Raw genomic sequence first — 16,338 nt, forward strand, 5'->3', positions numbered from 1 at the left:
ATTGGCGACTTGATAGACCATGGTTCGCTACATACATTTGAGTTTCTCCAAGTCAAATTCAAACTCCCAAGCTCAGAAGCTTTCACATACATGCAAATCTCCCACTTCCTAAACTTTACTAAACTACCCTCCACAGTTGTCATGGTTATGCAATAGAGTTTGTTGATCAGCATACCTGTCTCCATGTGTTCATCTCTAGAGGCCAGCTGACCCTCACCTGACTGCCTTTTGTAACCTCACCTCTTAGCATGTCCCCACCCCAGGCCCTATCAGGGAACCCTATATTAACCTGTGCACTGCAAGCCAGCAGTGCTGATCAACCATTGTGTGTTAGCCTCCGTGTGTACTTGCTGTGTTTCCTACATCTGATTCCTGTTACCGACTTTGGCCTGTTCTTACCTATTCCTGTCTGCTCGTGACCCTGACCTTTGGCGTGTTCTCGACCATCCCTGTTTGCCTGTGACCCTGAACCTTGGCGTGTACTCTGTTGTCCTTGTCTGCTTGTGGCCCCGACCTTGGCTTGTCCCTTACTTTCCTTGTTCCAGCCTGCTGCCTCCTTCCTCTTCTCCTGTAGTCTAGCGTGAGCGTGAGCTGTGAGACCCTGCGGGCCGCGACCTGGAGCCAGACTGCAGCACAGTCCATCCTTACCATTAAAGGCTCTGGTGAACACCTGCTGGCTCTTAGACTCCGCGCCCTGGGGAATCTATGCTCTAGCTCCCAGTGGGATCTGTGTCAGTGATCCAGTAGACCTGCTTCCTGAAACCTCCCAGGGTTCAATCCGCAGCAGTCAGCCGTAGGGTCCACTACCTTGCGGTGCACTCCTGATCCCAACGGTGTGCATCTGTCACCTGGATACAGGTGACCTGACAGTTTGATCAGCCATGGACCCGGCTGATGTGCCGCTACCTGCAGATGATCTGCTGCAGGGCTTAGTTCGCAGACTTGAGACCCAGGAATCGCATCAGACCCAAGTGATGCAATTCCTTCAGGATTTGGCATCCCGTTTTGAACAGGTTCAGGCCTCATTAGGACCCCCGGTTCAACAACCTCAACCGCTATCTGTTGCTGCACCTATTGCACCAGTCGCAGCCACACATTCATTACAACTGCCAGCTCCGGCCCGTTTCTCTGGGGACTCAAAGGCTTGCAGGGGGTTCCTTAGCCAGTGCACGATTCATTTTGAACTTCAGCCCCAAAACTTCCTGTCTGATCGGGCGAAAGTAGCCTATATTATATCCCCTCTGTCCGGCAAGGCGCTAGCTTGGGCTGCCCCTCTGTGGGAACTGAATGATCCAGTAGTTTCTAGCCTGTCTGATTTCTTGAAACTTTTTCAGAATATCTTCGAGGAACCGGGTCGTGTCTCCTCAGCGGCTAGCGCTCTTTTACGTCTCTGTCAAGAGTCCGCTTCTGTGGGACAGTATGCTCTTCAGTTCCGTATCCTCACAGCTGAATTGAGCTGGAATAATGAGGCCCTAGTTGCAACCTTTTTACATGGCCTCTCTGATAGAGTGAAGGATGAATTAGCAGGAAGATCCCTTCCTGCTGATCTGGACGGTGTCATCACCTTGTGTAACCAGATCGATATTCGCTTTCAGGAGAGGGCCCTGGAAAAAAGATGCTAGCACTCCCGGTTCCTTAGGCAGCTTGAGCTCCCAGTCCCTTCTCTTCGATCCAAGGAGCACCCCCTGCCCTCTGAGGAACCTATGCAGCTGGGCTGGACCAAGTTGTCTCCTGAAGAACGTGCTAGGCACAGAACTCTGGGCCTGTGCCTCTACTGTGGGGCCAAAGGTCATTTTCGTAACACTTGTTCTCTTCGTCCAGAAAAACGATCGGGGCTCATACATCTGGAAGGTGGAGTATTAGACCCTGAAGTATCACCTTCACCTTCTCGTCTTCTTCTTTCTGTGTTCCTTCATGTCGGCGCTTCCTCTCGTTCGTTTCATGGACTGGGGAACTGCGTCTTCCATGAGACTTACCCTTTTGCCCCTTACTACACCATTGGTGGTCTTGGTGATTGATGGCACTGTTCTCCCAGGGGGCCCTATCCGCTTCCAGACCCTCCCTGTTAAGATGTCGGTAGGGACACTCCACCAGGAGTGGATATCCTTCCTTGTCTTACCTAAGGCTTCGTCTCCTATCATATTAGGTCTTCCTTGGTTACGGCTCCATTCTCCACATGTTGACTGGACTGCTGGACAGATCTTGACTTGGGGTTCCTCCTGTTCCTCCTCCTGCCTACTCAAGGTTACCCCAAAAGAGAATACTCCTGTTGCCACCATCCCAGTATCTTCTGCTCTTCCCGCTGCATATAGCGATTTCTGGAATGTCTCCTGCAATAGTCGGGCTGAGGCACTCTCTGGGTCGTGTGGTACTCTGGATGAGAAGCCTACCTGTGAAACTGAGCCGATCAGTCACTCCAGTTTGCATGGCCATTTCGCTTAGCCTGTCCCTGGATCCCCTTGGACACACACCCAGGCTGACTCATCCACCAGTTCCACAGTCGCTACGCTCTGCGATGCAATTCTGGTGGTCGCTGCACCTGGCAATGCTGTTCAGTCAGCCTCTGCACCAGTCCAGCCTATGCCCAGTGAGCTTCCTGCTTCTTGTTCAGGACCTTCTGTAACCTGGCCTCACCCTACTGCTACTACGTCCGTTCAAACCTGTTTAAGAGGCTCAATCCATCCTTTGGATAGACTGCCTCATTCGGCCAGGTGGGGTTTTCAATCTTTTGTTCAGGGCTCTCTGCATTCTGTTTGTGTTTCAGCTACCCAGCTTAACTCTTGTGACACGTCACCTTTTAACCAACCTGACCTCAGGGATCCACTGACCTCTACCCAGTCTGATGGTCCTGTGTTGGATGTCCAGCACATTTTTAAGGATCTGGGGGACCCTGCTCAGACTTCTGATGGTCTTCTCGTGCCCTTACCCATTTCTAAAAAGCCTTTTGTCCTCAATAAGTCTTTTCGTCCTCTCCTTACCTCAGTTCTGGCCTCTGAGGATAATCTAAAGTACGAGGTTAGTCAAGTTTTGGATTCCCGGCTCCGTAAAGGCTTCTTCAGTACTTCGTACATTGGAAAGGGTTTGGTCCTGAGGAGAGGTCTTGGATCACTGCATCTGAGGTCTTTGCTCCTCGTCTATTGAGGAGGTTCCATCTGGAGTTTCCCTTTAAGCCTGGGCACAGGCGGGGGGAGGGGAAGGTCTTAAGAGGGGGTTACTGTCATGGTTATGCAATAGTTTGTCGATCAGCATACCTGTCTCCATGTGTTCATCTCTAGAGACCAGCTGACCCTCACCTGACTGCTTTTGTAACCTCTCCTCTAAGCATGGCTCCACCCCAGGCCCTATCAGGGAACCCTATATTAACCTGTGCACTGCAAGCCAGCGGTGCTGATCAACCATTGTGTGTTATCCTCTGTGTGTACTTGCTGTGTTTCCTACATCTGATTCCTGTTACCGACTTTGGCCTGTTTTTAACTATTCCTGTCTGCTCGTGACGCTGACCTTTGGCGTGTTCCCGATCATCCCTGTTTGCCTGTGACCCTGAACCTTGGCGTGTACTCTGTTGTCCTTGTCTGCTTGTGGCCCCGACCTTGGCTTGTCCCTTACTTTCCTTGTTCCAGCCTGCTGCCTCCTTCTTCTTCTTCTCCTGTAGTCTAGCGTGAGCGTGAGCTGTGAGACCCTGGGGGCCGCGACCTGGAGCCAGACTACAGCGCAGTCCATCCTTACCATTAAAGGCTCTGGTGAACACCTGCTGGCTCTTAGACTCCGCGCCCTGGGGAATCTATGCTCTAGCTCCCAGTGGGATCTGTGTCAGTGATCCAGTAGACCTGCTTCCTGAAACCTCCCAGGGTTCAATCTGCAGCAGTCAGTCGTAGGGTCCACTACCTTGCTGTGCACTCCTGATCCCAACGGTGTGCATCTGTCACCTGGATACAGGTGACCTGACAACAGTGAATATCCCTGTACCAATATACCACTACTATGCCACTACCCCATGCCCCAGTAGAGGTATCTCCCTGATGTACTCATGTCTCAGTGACACCCGACCTTGCTCTCAAGTGCATTCCTTAAACAAATGGCGGAAGAGTTGAATGTCCCCCTCACCCAAACCCAGTGGCAACGAGCATTCACAGAAACCCATAAGGCATCTCGCTGCACAAACCACTGGGAATCTTACAAAAAGACCATCCACAGATGGTATCTAACCCTCTACCGACTATCCAAAATGTATCCAGGCCACTCACCATCCTGCTGGAGAAACTGCGGCAGTATAGGCTCCATTGCACATACGCTATGGTTTTGCAAATCCTTGAGTTCCTTTTGGAACCACATATTTGCTTTGGTTTCCTCCATCATGGGAATCTCACGTTCCCCGACTCCTGCACTGGGCCTCCTACACTTTGGCATAGAAAAATTTCCACCTCATTCTAGGTGTGTAATCCTCCACTTACTATATGCCGCCAAATTAAACATTACCAGACTGTGGAAAACTACCACAGTCCCCTCCATTTTTAGTACTGTCACTGATCTCAACTTCCAGTGTGAAATGGAAAGGATAGTGGCTAGGAAAAATTTAAATGTAAAAAAATATATGGCTTTGTGGTCACCCTGGTTACAACACCTGAAATGTACTGTTCAAGTATAACTTTACCGATACGAACATTTATGTCTTTATCACTGGTCCGCTGGTGCCCTGATTCCCCCTCCTTCCTATACCCCAGTTTCTTACCCCCCTTCCCATCCCTCCCCCTCTCCATCTAGATCTTCTCCTTACTCGACTATCTTGCTACATCCAACCCATTTAAAATGTTACCGTTTACACTTTTATCTCAGTGTTATCTGTTAAAATAGCTTGTTTCTAGATGGAACATTTGTTTCTGTTATTACTTTTCTGAAACTCCAATAAAGAACTATTAAACGATAATATTCATAAGGGCTTCTTGAACCATAGTTTATCTAAACACTATGCCCTATGCCATGGTTAAAGTCCAAAGGGCACATCTTTTATGGCCATAGACAAGTTTGATCCTCATTGAAGAAACAGCCATATTAGGAGAGAGATTTCAAAGAGGGAGACCTGGTGGATTGTCTGTTTAAAATCTTACAGATCATTTGGTTTGAACATAGAATGGGATGTGAATGCCTTTATTAACAACAGTTGAACCCCCAGACTGTTCTTCCTTTTTATAGACTTTTTATTATCTTTTTATACCTATGTTTTCTGTATGTTGCTTTTATATATTTGATTTCCCTGTTATACCTGTTTTCAACCACAAGATGGCAGCATTATGTCTACTATAGAGACAGTTTTTTGAATAAACTTTAATTCTATTAATTACTCTTAACCGCTTCCCGACCGCCTCACGCAGATATACTGCGGCGGAAGGGCACGTACAGGCAGATTAACGTACCTGTACGTTGCCCCTTAAGAGGCGGCTCCCAACCCTTTAAGATGTCCGCAGGGATACCAGCGTTCGTCTCATGGTGAGGAAGAACGGGGAGATGCTGATGTGAACAAGCATCTCCCCGTTCTGCCTAGTGACACTGTCACTGATCAGCTCTCCCTGTAATCGGGAGCGCTGATCAGTAACGTGTCACACACAGCCCCTCCTCCCCACAGTTAGAATCACTCCCTAGGACACACTTAACCCCATACAGCGCCACCTAGTGGTTAACCCCTGCACTGCCAGTGACATTTTTACAGTAATCAATGCAATTTTTTAGCATTGATCGCTGTATTAATGCCAATGGTCCCAAAAATGTGTCAAAATTGTCCAATGTGTCCGCCATAATGTCGCAGTCATGATAAAAATTGCTAATCGCCGCCATTACTAGTAAAAAAAATTATCAATAAAAATCCCCTATTTTGTAGACGCTATAAGTTTTGCGCAAACCAATCAATAAACGCTTATTGCGATTTTTTTTACCAAAAATATGTAGAAAAATACAGAAAGTGCAGCGCTGGACATGTGAAGTGGATAGTGAAATTTTGCTAAACCAGTTGATAAAATAGTGAAGATTAATCAAAATCAATATATAAAATGGTGACCTATATGTATAGATTATAAATTATTTTTAAACGTGAACATATGAATTAAGAAAAGTGAGAAAAAGTTCCTGTAAATAAAAAACTTTTGAAGGTACATAAAAGTCCAAAATAATGTATTTGATGTGATGTAGATTTCAGGGGTACATCTTCAATAATCAATGTTGCCCACCACCGAATAGATGAATAAAAGGCTTACCAGAAAGCCTGTGACCGCCCTTATTCAGGGGGGTCAAAACAGGCTTAGCAGATATAGGGGGACCGCCACAGGGATACTCCAGGGGACACCGATGGACCGGTGCGTCAGGACTCCTTGCCAGATAACGAGCCAGCCGACAACCACTGTAGATGTTCTCCTAAATCCTGTCCTCTCATGGGGCAAACTTGAAGTTTCCACGGATCCAATGCAAAAAGATGTAATTTATGGTGCCAAAAAGAGACAAAGAAAAAATGCTCCGCTGGTGCAGATAACTTTGGGTTTTTTTATTTGCAAATTGCGGTATCAGGCATTAAAAAGCAAAGAAAATGAAATAAAAATGAGCAAGATAAAAAACGACACTACCGCCGTTTGTTTAAAAATCACGCATGCGCGGTGCGTGCAATGTTGTGACCCTACGGCCGTTTCGTCACAACTGACGTCATCAGGGGTACGCACCGACGCATGCGCATAGGTTAAAAAATCTCACCATCACGGAAGTACATGCTAGATGGGATATAGCTACTTAGAAGAATATATAAAAGAAAATATGGTCCCGAGGAGCCTCAGGTGGGAGGTTAATCCCCAGAAAGAGGATAATGAATTAGGAGAATGGTTTAAATATTTTAACGAGGCGGGGGTTGGTTTCCTACAATTCTTGGTAGCCAAGAAGAAAAGGAAACTAACAATGCTAGACTTAGAAATGAATACCATTAGAAGTAAATTAGCCCCCTTTAAGGATGATCAGGAATACGTCCGGAGATCAGAGGCACTTAAAGCCATCTTGATTAAGGAGGAGATGGAACAAAAACAGAAAAAGAGGAGAAAATATAATAGGGACATTAAAGACTATAAAGATAATTTAGTCTTTAAATGGCAGATCCCCTCTCCCTCTGATCTTCCGGCTGCCAATATCACCACGAGTAACTTACAAACTATACCTATTACCCAGGAACCGCGGAGGGAGAATCAATCAGTGATCCCCCACAACTTTCCCCACCCTAGAGGTAGGGATACACAGCAACATCCCAACCATGTAAAAGGTAGGGGTAGGAGTAAAGGATCTCTCCCCCGAACACACCATAATCCATCTCCATCCTGGAGACAACATAGGGGTTGTGAGACCCACTATGATTATGATGATTACCACCACAACCAGCAAATCCATTGGGGTGGACAGAGATATGGTGAGGGAATAGCTGAACGGGAACAACAAGGCCGGGAAAGTGGAACTAGTAATAGATTTTCCCCTCTGGCACGGACCATGGAGGGATCTATATCTAGTTAAATGGTAATCAAAATATCTTTGGTCCTCCTCAAAGCCAAAAAGAAAATAACCGTTTTAAATGGGATTTTCAGGTGGCAGGCAGAGGAAGAACCAAACGAAACAGCGACGCAAGAGAGGGTGCAGAGGGGGGAGGAAACTTTACCCCAAAAAGAAGGAGGCTTTAGACACAAATGGGATTATAAACTTAAGCACCAAAGAACTCTCCAGACAAGAACTTTTTACCTTAAATAAAGGTTTAAAATTCGTGCCACCACGGAATTTGAATAAATTCCAGACATTTATAGATGTGCAGAAATATACACGTAAACTCAACATTAAACGGTATATTCTGAGTAATCCATCTAGACAACTAGCTAGAGAGGCCTCTACAGTGGAGCATTAGGGTTTGTCGAATGCATCACTGTTCAACCCTCCTGGAAATTCAGCACCGAATATCGCCATATTTAAGGATTTAGTACTGAAGGATTTAGCCAATCTAAGAATGAGAACAGTACAACCTGAATATGAGGTTAAAATTGGAATTGAGGCTTTATGTAGGAGGAAAAACATTATCATACGCCCCGCCGACAAAGGCGGAGCTATTGTCATTTTAGACAAAGACTCCTATAACAATCAGATGCAGAGGATCCTTTCTGATGCTGATACCTATTTACCCTTGCAATCTGACCCAACTCTCAGTTTTAAACGGGAGTTGAAAGGTTTGATTGACAAGGGGTATAATATGGGGATTCTTAACAAAAAAGAGAGGGAACACCTTATTCCTTTGGCCCCCAGGTTGCCAGTCATGTACATCTTGCCAAAGATTCACAAGACTTTGGTTAACCCTCCGGGAAGGCCCATCATCAGTGGTATAGATTCTATCACTTCACATGTTGGTAAATATATTGATTTTTATCTACAGCCACTGGTGATGGGCACCCCCGCTTTCTTTAAGGACACTAAACACGTCCTTAATATATTGGGTAGCATAGATTGGAAAGATACATATATGCTAGTGACTGCGGATGTCGCATCGCTTTATACATCCATATCCCATCAATTGGGTCATGAAGCGGTGCGACACTTCCTCTATCGGGACTCCAATATCTCCACCACACAATGTAATTTTGTGATGGAGCTATTGGATTTCTCGATGGCACATAATCATTTCTGGCATAATAACGTGCACTACTTACAAACAAGGGGAGTGGCCATGGGAGCGAAATTCGCTCCCAGTATGGCCAACCTCTTCATGGCCAAATGGGAGGAGGATGTGGTTTTATGTGATAAACCTTCCCAACTCGTTATGTGGAAAAGATTCATTGACGACGTCCTATTCATCTGGGACGGCGACTCTGAATCTTTGTCCAATTTTCTCCTCTCCCTTAATGATAATGACAGGGGCATAGTCCTGACTCATGAGGCCAGTTCAGTACAGATCCACTTTTTAGACCTATTAATAACTATAGTGGATGGGAGAATCACTACATCTACTTTCTTCAAATCCACTGATAGGAATAGTTTTATTCCCCTTAACTCTTGCCATCATCAATCATGGTTGTCCGCTGTCCGTAAGGGCCAATTTTTACGCTTAAGGTGGAATTGTTCAAATTTGGACGAGTTCTTTAGAGAGGCCTCATCCTTAAAATCTAAATTTCTTGATAAAGGCTATGAGGCAACTATGTTGGAAACCTTAATCGTGGAAGTTGGAAATAGGGACCGTACGGAACTTCTAAGGGACAAACCCCCCCAGGTTAATAACGGGAAGGACTTCAGTTTGGCTTTTCTTACCACTTATTCCAGCCAACACTGGGCCATTAAGAGAATTGGCCCTCTATTGCCCAACAACCCTTGTGTCTTATTTAGGGGGGCCTCGAGCTTAAGGCATACTCTGGCACCAAATGTCCCCGATCCACCTCAGCGTCCGACTTTCTTTGGTGACCTAAAAGGCTTCTCCCCCTGCAGAAGATGTAGGGTTTGTAGAGTGAATGCATTAAGCCAAAGAAGGCTTACAGAATTTACATCAGTAGGCACAGTCGTCACTTACCCTATTAACTCTCTCATAACATGTGCTTCCAAGTGTGTGGTGTACCTTCTTAGGTGCCCTTGTGGTTTAGAATACGTGGGGCAAACCACCAGGAAACTTAGTGTAAGGTTAGGGGAGCATATCACCAATATCAAACAAGGGTTCGATAAGCATAGTGTCTCTAGACACTATGATGAAGTGCACAATAGAGACCCTAGTGGCACTACCTTTATAGGGATAGAAAAGTATGTCCCACACTGGCGAGGCAGTAATGGGAAGTGAACCATATCCAGATCAGAAACCAACTGGATTTATAGGCTTGGCTCCCATGCCCCCAATGGTTTAAATATAGAGTGGGACATCAACTGTTTTATCAACAACAGCTGAATATATGAGGTTGTTGGTGAAGTTGATGTCCCACTCTGGTATATCTTTTAATGATAACCATGTCCTGATTACTTAATGCATTTCTAATGATAAATGTTGAATACCAGGAATATGCCCCTTTGCGGTGAAGGGAGTCTAAAGAATTTCATACATTTTTATTGAATATTCTTTATATACTATTTTAGTTTTTCTATGTTTTTTTTGGTCCCAAATAGGGGTGGCATTTTTATGTATTACAATTTTAGAATTAATGTAAGGAGCAGGCTATGTTATTGATTTCACAATAGGCATTAACAGGCTTCAGTTCCCTTTTCCCTTAATATATCATATAATTTTTTCCCCTATATATTTTATATACATTTTTATTTAACTTTATTTAATTGTGAGAATTAAGGCTGACATTAATTTGGGTATAATAATTTTTTAATACCCCATGAGATGGCACTAGAAGTGACGTCCTATGTTGCTGCCTCTATTATATTAAGTTTGTTGTTTTGATAGTTCCATAATTAATTAATATAGCTGTGTAATTTTATAAATGTCTACGGACATTATAATAATAATTATGCTAATAGCTTTATATATATTTTTTATGCCACCTTTAAACTCATTATTTTTCATATAGCAGCTTGGATATATGCCGCTGTTGAATTTTTGGTGTAATATCTTAAAAAATCACTAGGTGGCATAGGTGGAATGCTCGTATGCTGTTATCTTTATGGGGTGAAGTTTAACAGCTTAACGATCCCTCTGCTTAATTGATTAATTAGTTTTATGTTTATGGTAATTTTCCCCTGCAGTTGATTTCCCAGCACCTATCCACATGAAGCATAGCCTTGTGTGAACCAATCATAGCGTCCTCTGTTTTGACGCTTGTGTATTTATCAGGCATTAAAATACTGATACTGATACTTTTTTAACATTTTGACACTTTTTTGTGAAATGGTAGGGGTACATTGTACCCCGTTACCATTTCACACGGGGGAGGCCGGGATCTGGGGGCCCCTTTATTAAAGGGGGCTTCCATATTCCTATAAGCCCCCCAACCGCAGACCCCCATAACCACCTGGCAAGGGTTGTGGGGATGAGGCCCTTGTCCCTGTCAACATGGGGACAAGGTGCTTTGGTTGGCTAGTCCAAAGCACCCTCCCCAAATTGAGGACATGTGGCCTGGTACGGTTCAGGAGGGGGGGCGCTGTCTCTCTCATCCCCCCCTCTTTTCCTGCAGCCTGCCAGGTTGTGTGCTCGGATAAGAGTCTGGTATGAATTTTGGGGGGACCCCTACACCACTTTTTTTAATCTTGGCGCAGGGTTCCCCTTAATTTCCATATCAGACCTGAAGGGACTGGTATGGATTTTAGGGGGACACCCACAAAATTTTTTTTTTCAATTTTGGTTCAGGGTTCAATAAGTTTTATCTATATTGCCGAGACCCGACAATTCATTATAGCCGCGATCAGTTTTAAATGACAATTTTTCCTTTAGAAATGTGGTACTGTTCTAAACACGGGAAAAATGCACCACTTTACAGGCATACTATAGACACTCCCCAGGCACAATATTTAAAGGAATATTTCATTTTTATTGTTTCACTTTAAGCATTAAAAAAATCACTGCTCCTGAAAAAACTCCTGAATTTTTTTAATTTGCATTGATACATATCCCCTGGGGTAGGACCCAGGTCCCCAAACACTTTTTTATGACAATAACTTGCATATAAGCCTTTAAAATTAGCACTTTTGATTATTCATGTTCGTGTCCCATAGACTTTAACAGTGTTTGTGTGTTCTGCCAAAAATTTTTGCCTGTTCGCATGTTCTGCTGCGAACCGAACAGGAGGGTGTTCGGCTCATCCCTAGTGGGCAGTATGTACAGGAGAGGAGTGTGGAGGGTATGACAGTGAGCAGTATGTACAGGAGAGGAGTGGGAAGGGTATGACAGTGAGTAGTATGTACAAGAGAGGATTGTGGAGGGTATGACAGCGGGCACTATGTACAGGTGAGGAGAATGAAGGAATCTGGGAAGGAAAAATGTAAAGGTTTGTGGAAGGGTGTTTAGGGACTGCGTAGTGGTTAAGCGGGCTATACATGGATTGAAATTAAGCCAATTAAGCAGAGACCAGCCATAGTTGATCTATGTATGGGCTAGCTGGTTGTACACAAGTCAATCTATTATTCTATTGTAACCAGTCTGTCAGGGTCTTCCCAAAACAATCAATTCCTCCAGCTATAGTTAACAATACTGATCATTGTATTCTCTGGGTAGGGAAGGCTCCCCACTGGCAGAACACAATAACACTGTGGGAGTGATTCCCCCATCCATAGGTCAGCAGGTCGGAGGGTGTGTGGGGACAGGCTGGGGAGAGAGGTCTGTCGGCAGGGGGGATGTGATGTGTTTATGGACGGATAGCAATCAGCGGGTGGGGGGAGTAACTGGGAGTGATATCTTTTGGAGTAGGGTCTGTCATCTGCAGGTTGGGAAATGGTCACCTGTGATATAAGTTGAAAGGAGGAGGCTACCATGGGAAGTGGCTGGGGAGTGGCCTGGTTGGTGGTGAGTGTAAAATGGATGATGTGTTTCAAGTTTCTTTCACATTTGCGGTAATGCTTACTGCCCTCTGAAAAGTGATCTGTGATGGATTGCTTTTCAATGAGTGGTATAGCAGCAGCTGAAAGGTGTTCATAAGGTGCTACTGCAACCTCCTTGGTTTTTTTTTTTTACGTTGCTGAATGGTATTTTTACATTGTTAGACTATGCTGCTACTGCGAACGAGTTTGGCTTGCAGTTGCAGACTGGCCTAATTGAAATCAATAGGCCAAGTAAAGCATCACAGCTACGGCATTCGTACAGCCCTGTCCAAATGTATTTTTAAGATTTGGGTCAGGGACGTGCGGTGAGGTCAGTGGCTGGTGAGAGACTGGCTAGTATCAGAGCCAGATACACACAGGTTACATACGCCTTGAACGTTAGAGCGAGAACAATAATTCTAGCACTAGACCTCCTCTGTAACTCTAAACATGTAACCTGTAAAAATTGTTAAAGTGTCTCCTATGGAGTTTTAAGTACTGAAGTTTGGAGCCATTCCACAAGTGTGCGGAATATATATATAATGTTTGGGGTTTCTGAGTAATTTTCTAGCAAAAAAAATGATGATTTTTACATGTTGAAAAGAAGCGTCAGATTTGGCCTGGGTGGCAAGGGGTTGATTACCATAAGTAAGTAATATACAAAAAAAATATTATATATTGTTTTTAAGGTAATTTACTATATTTTCAAAAACTGTACTAAAGCGACATAGATGTCCAGCATCCACTTGACATCCTAGAAGCCCAAATTCCAATGTTATCAACCAAACCACTTTTGCAACAAGGTATCACACAGATTTCGGATCTGTATGAAGAACAACAGCCTAAATCGGTGGAACAAATTCTCCACGACTATAAACTACCAAAAAAAACTCTATTTACCTGTATACGCATATCACATTTTTTTTGAAAGCCAATCCTAATCACAAAAACCATGATACCTACCAAAGCTTGGGAATTCTATTCCACTACCCACAATAATATCAAAGGTATATATCTCTTCTACAATCTATTACAAAACAAATTGGCTCTTAGAAAAACTGCTTCAATCAACAAATGGGAAACAGAGTTGGGAACCACACACGATCGCACAATGGCAATCTGCTTTTATGGAAATCCATAAGGCATCCCACTGCACCAAACACTGGGACTTAACAATCAAAATTACTAACAGATGCCACTACACACCTTACAGACTAGCTAAATTCTTCCCAGACCGCTCACCCCTCTGCTGGAGGAATTGTGGAAACGCAGGACATTTACTACATATGTTTTGGCACTGCCCTTGCATAAAAAGTCTATGGAATTGGGGGGGGGGGCGTGGCTAGCCGCGGACTGAGATGGCCGCTAGATCCCTCAGCTCCGCTCAGCCGTTGGACAGATAGCAACTCACCGCACAGAATATCAGCTCATCCCCCCTCTCTACTCCACTGGAGAGGAGTGGAACCACTGGGCACCCGATCGGTATGTCCAGGAACGGACATACCGGCCTCCATTTGCCCCGCCGCCTCACATACTATTTCAGGAGAACTGACATGCTGATGGCCCAAGATGGCGCCGGCGCGACGCTGCACAGCTCACTGACTGAAGCAGGGAGCTCTCTTGATCACAGCACCGCCGAGATGGACAGCTCATCCCCAGCAGATGAATCCTCCCATCCCTCACCCACTGATAGAGGTAAGAGAGCTGCACAATCCCCAGCCCTCTCACCCACCAAAGCTCCACTGCTTAAAAAGCAGCACTGGGACACCCCAGCCATTACAGGCCCTGAAATGCCTCATCATGACTCACTAGCTGCGCTCCCTGCATCTGACCAGCCAGCCTCTGAGCACACACTCAAGCTCATGCTGCTATCTTTACAAAATGACATCCATAACAAACTGAGATCATCAATCTCCACACTTCATTCCAGAATCGATCAAGTGGAAGATCGCATGGATGATATTGAAAAACAACTCACTGAACATACTGCGGCCTATAACGAAATGGCGGGGGTCCATGACCACCACACTGAGGAAATTCCCTATCTGCAAGCCAAAGTCGCAGATTTAGAAGATCGCTCACGGAGAAACAACATTAAATTTAGAGGGGTACCAGAGTCGGTTAAACCCCCAGAACTGATCCACTATATACAACAACTATTCCTCACGCTTATTCCTCAACTACGCCAAAACAACATGATCATTGACCGCGCACTTGTCAAACCCAACCACCTCCCTGCATCTGTCCCTAGGGATGTCCTCGCATCCATTTTTTCCAAGTGAAGGAAAAGATCATGGCGGCTGCCAGATCCACCTCTCCGCTTCCTGATCCTTACTCCTCTGTGTCCCTATACGCTGACATCTCTGCTGTCACTGCTCAAAAAAGAAGAGAGTTCTCACAGACCACCACAACCCTCAGGAATAACAACATCCCATACAAATGGGGCTTCCTTACCAAGCTGGTAGTCACGTACCAAAACCAGAGCACCACCATTTTCACCCCCAAAGATGGCATCAAGCGCATGCTCAACTGGGGCCTACTCACCACCCCACCGCCTGAACTGCCACCTCAGCGACCACCACCGCCATCATCTACTTCAGGCCCCAGATGCCACAATCCTGCTTCCACTCGCAGGTGAACACTACCTACTCTACTCTAGCAAGTGCCCACTGGAAAATCTTTGTGACCTCGTACCTGCAAAACTTCGCCTGATATTTGTTCCTGATGAGCGTACTACTATGTACACTCCGTACTCTTTTCCCCCAGAGAAAGAAAAGTGCCGAGCACTTGAAAGACACTTTGCTGCATCTTTTTCTTTTTTTCTTTTTTTGTGTGTCTCACTTTCTTTTTTTTTTTCTTGTGTGTGTACAGCACTAAGTTTGTAACTTACCACCATTTTTTACAGGTTTTATCTACTGCTTCATTGATATATTTAACTATCGTTAAAGCATAACCTCGGTTTATCCATTGTAATCCTTTATTACAGGTTTACCCCCTTATAACCTCCCCCGTACATACCCACCAAAAGGGAGCAACCCCCACCTTCCCCTACCCCCGCTGGATATCCACCTACCGATATGTCAATCACCTTCACATCCATTAATGCAAAGGGACTAAACTCCCCCTACAAAAGGAGTTTATTATGGAAAGAAGCTCTAACACACACACCTCTGACATATTATGTGTGCAGGAAACCCATTTTGCATCCATCAAACCTCCTTCCTGTTCCCACAAACAATACCCTCACAGCGATTTTGCCAAGAAAAAGGCAGGTGTTATGCTTGCGTACGTTCCACAGTCTCATTTCAACCACTCTACACGGATATAGACCCGTATGGCAGATTCATAATCCTGAATGCCACTATCAATAACCACACCATCACCATTGCTAATATCTACTCCCCCAATACAAATCAACACAGCTTCTACAAAGCTCTATTGAAAAAGCTGGAACCCTTTAAACATAGACCCCTAATCATTTGCGGAGACTTCAACCAAATTGTTGATGCCTCACTAGATACCTCTAACCCTTCCCACAAATGCTCCACTTCTCTCGCCTCCCTCCTCCACTCGGAAGACCTTTATGATCCCTGGAGGTGCCATCATGGCACCGAAAGAGATTATACCTTTTTCTCCCACACGCAACAACATACTCTTGGATAGATCTCTTTTTAACTGACAAGCATACTCTGCAAATGGTCCAAGATACTAAAATTGGACTCATCACGTGGTCCGACCACGCGCCCATTTTGAATGAGGCTGTTCCCAGCACTCCCAAACAAGAAAATACCATTTGGAGGCTTAACACCTCTATCATTACGCGCCAGCTCTACCAAAAACAGATTCTAT

The sequence above is a fragment of the Aquarana catesbeiana genome, linkage group LG04 (assembly GCF_042186555.1).
Source record: "Aquarana catesbeiana isolate 2022-GZ linkage group LG04, ASM4218655v1, whole genome shotgun sequence".
In the NCBI taxonomy this organism is placed as follows: domain Eukaryota; kingdom Metazoa; phylum Chordata; class Amphibia; order Anura; family Ranidae; genus Aquarana; species Aquarana catesbeiana.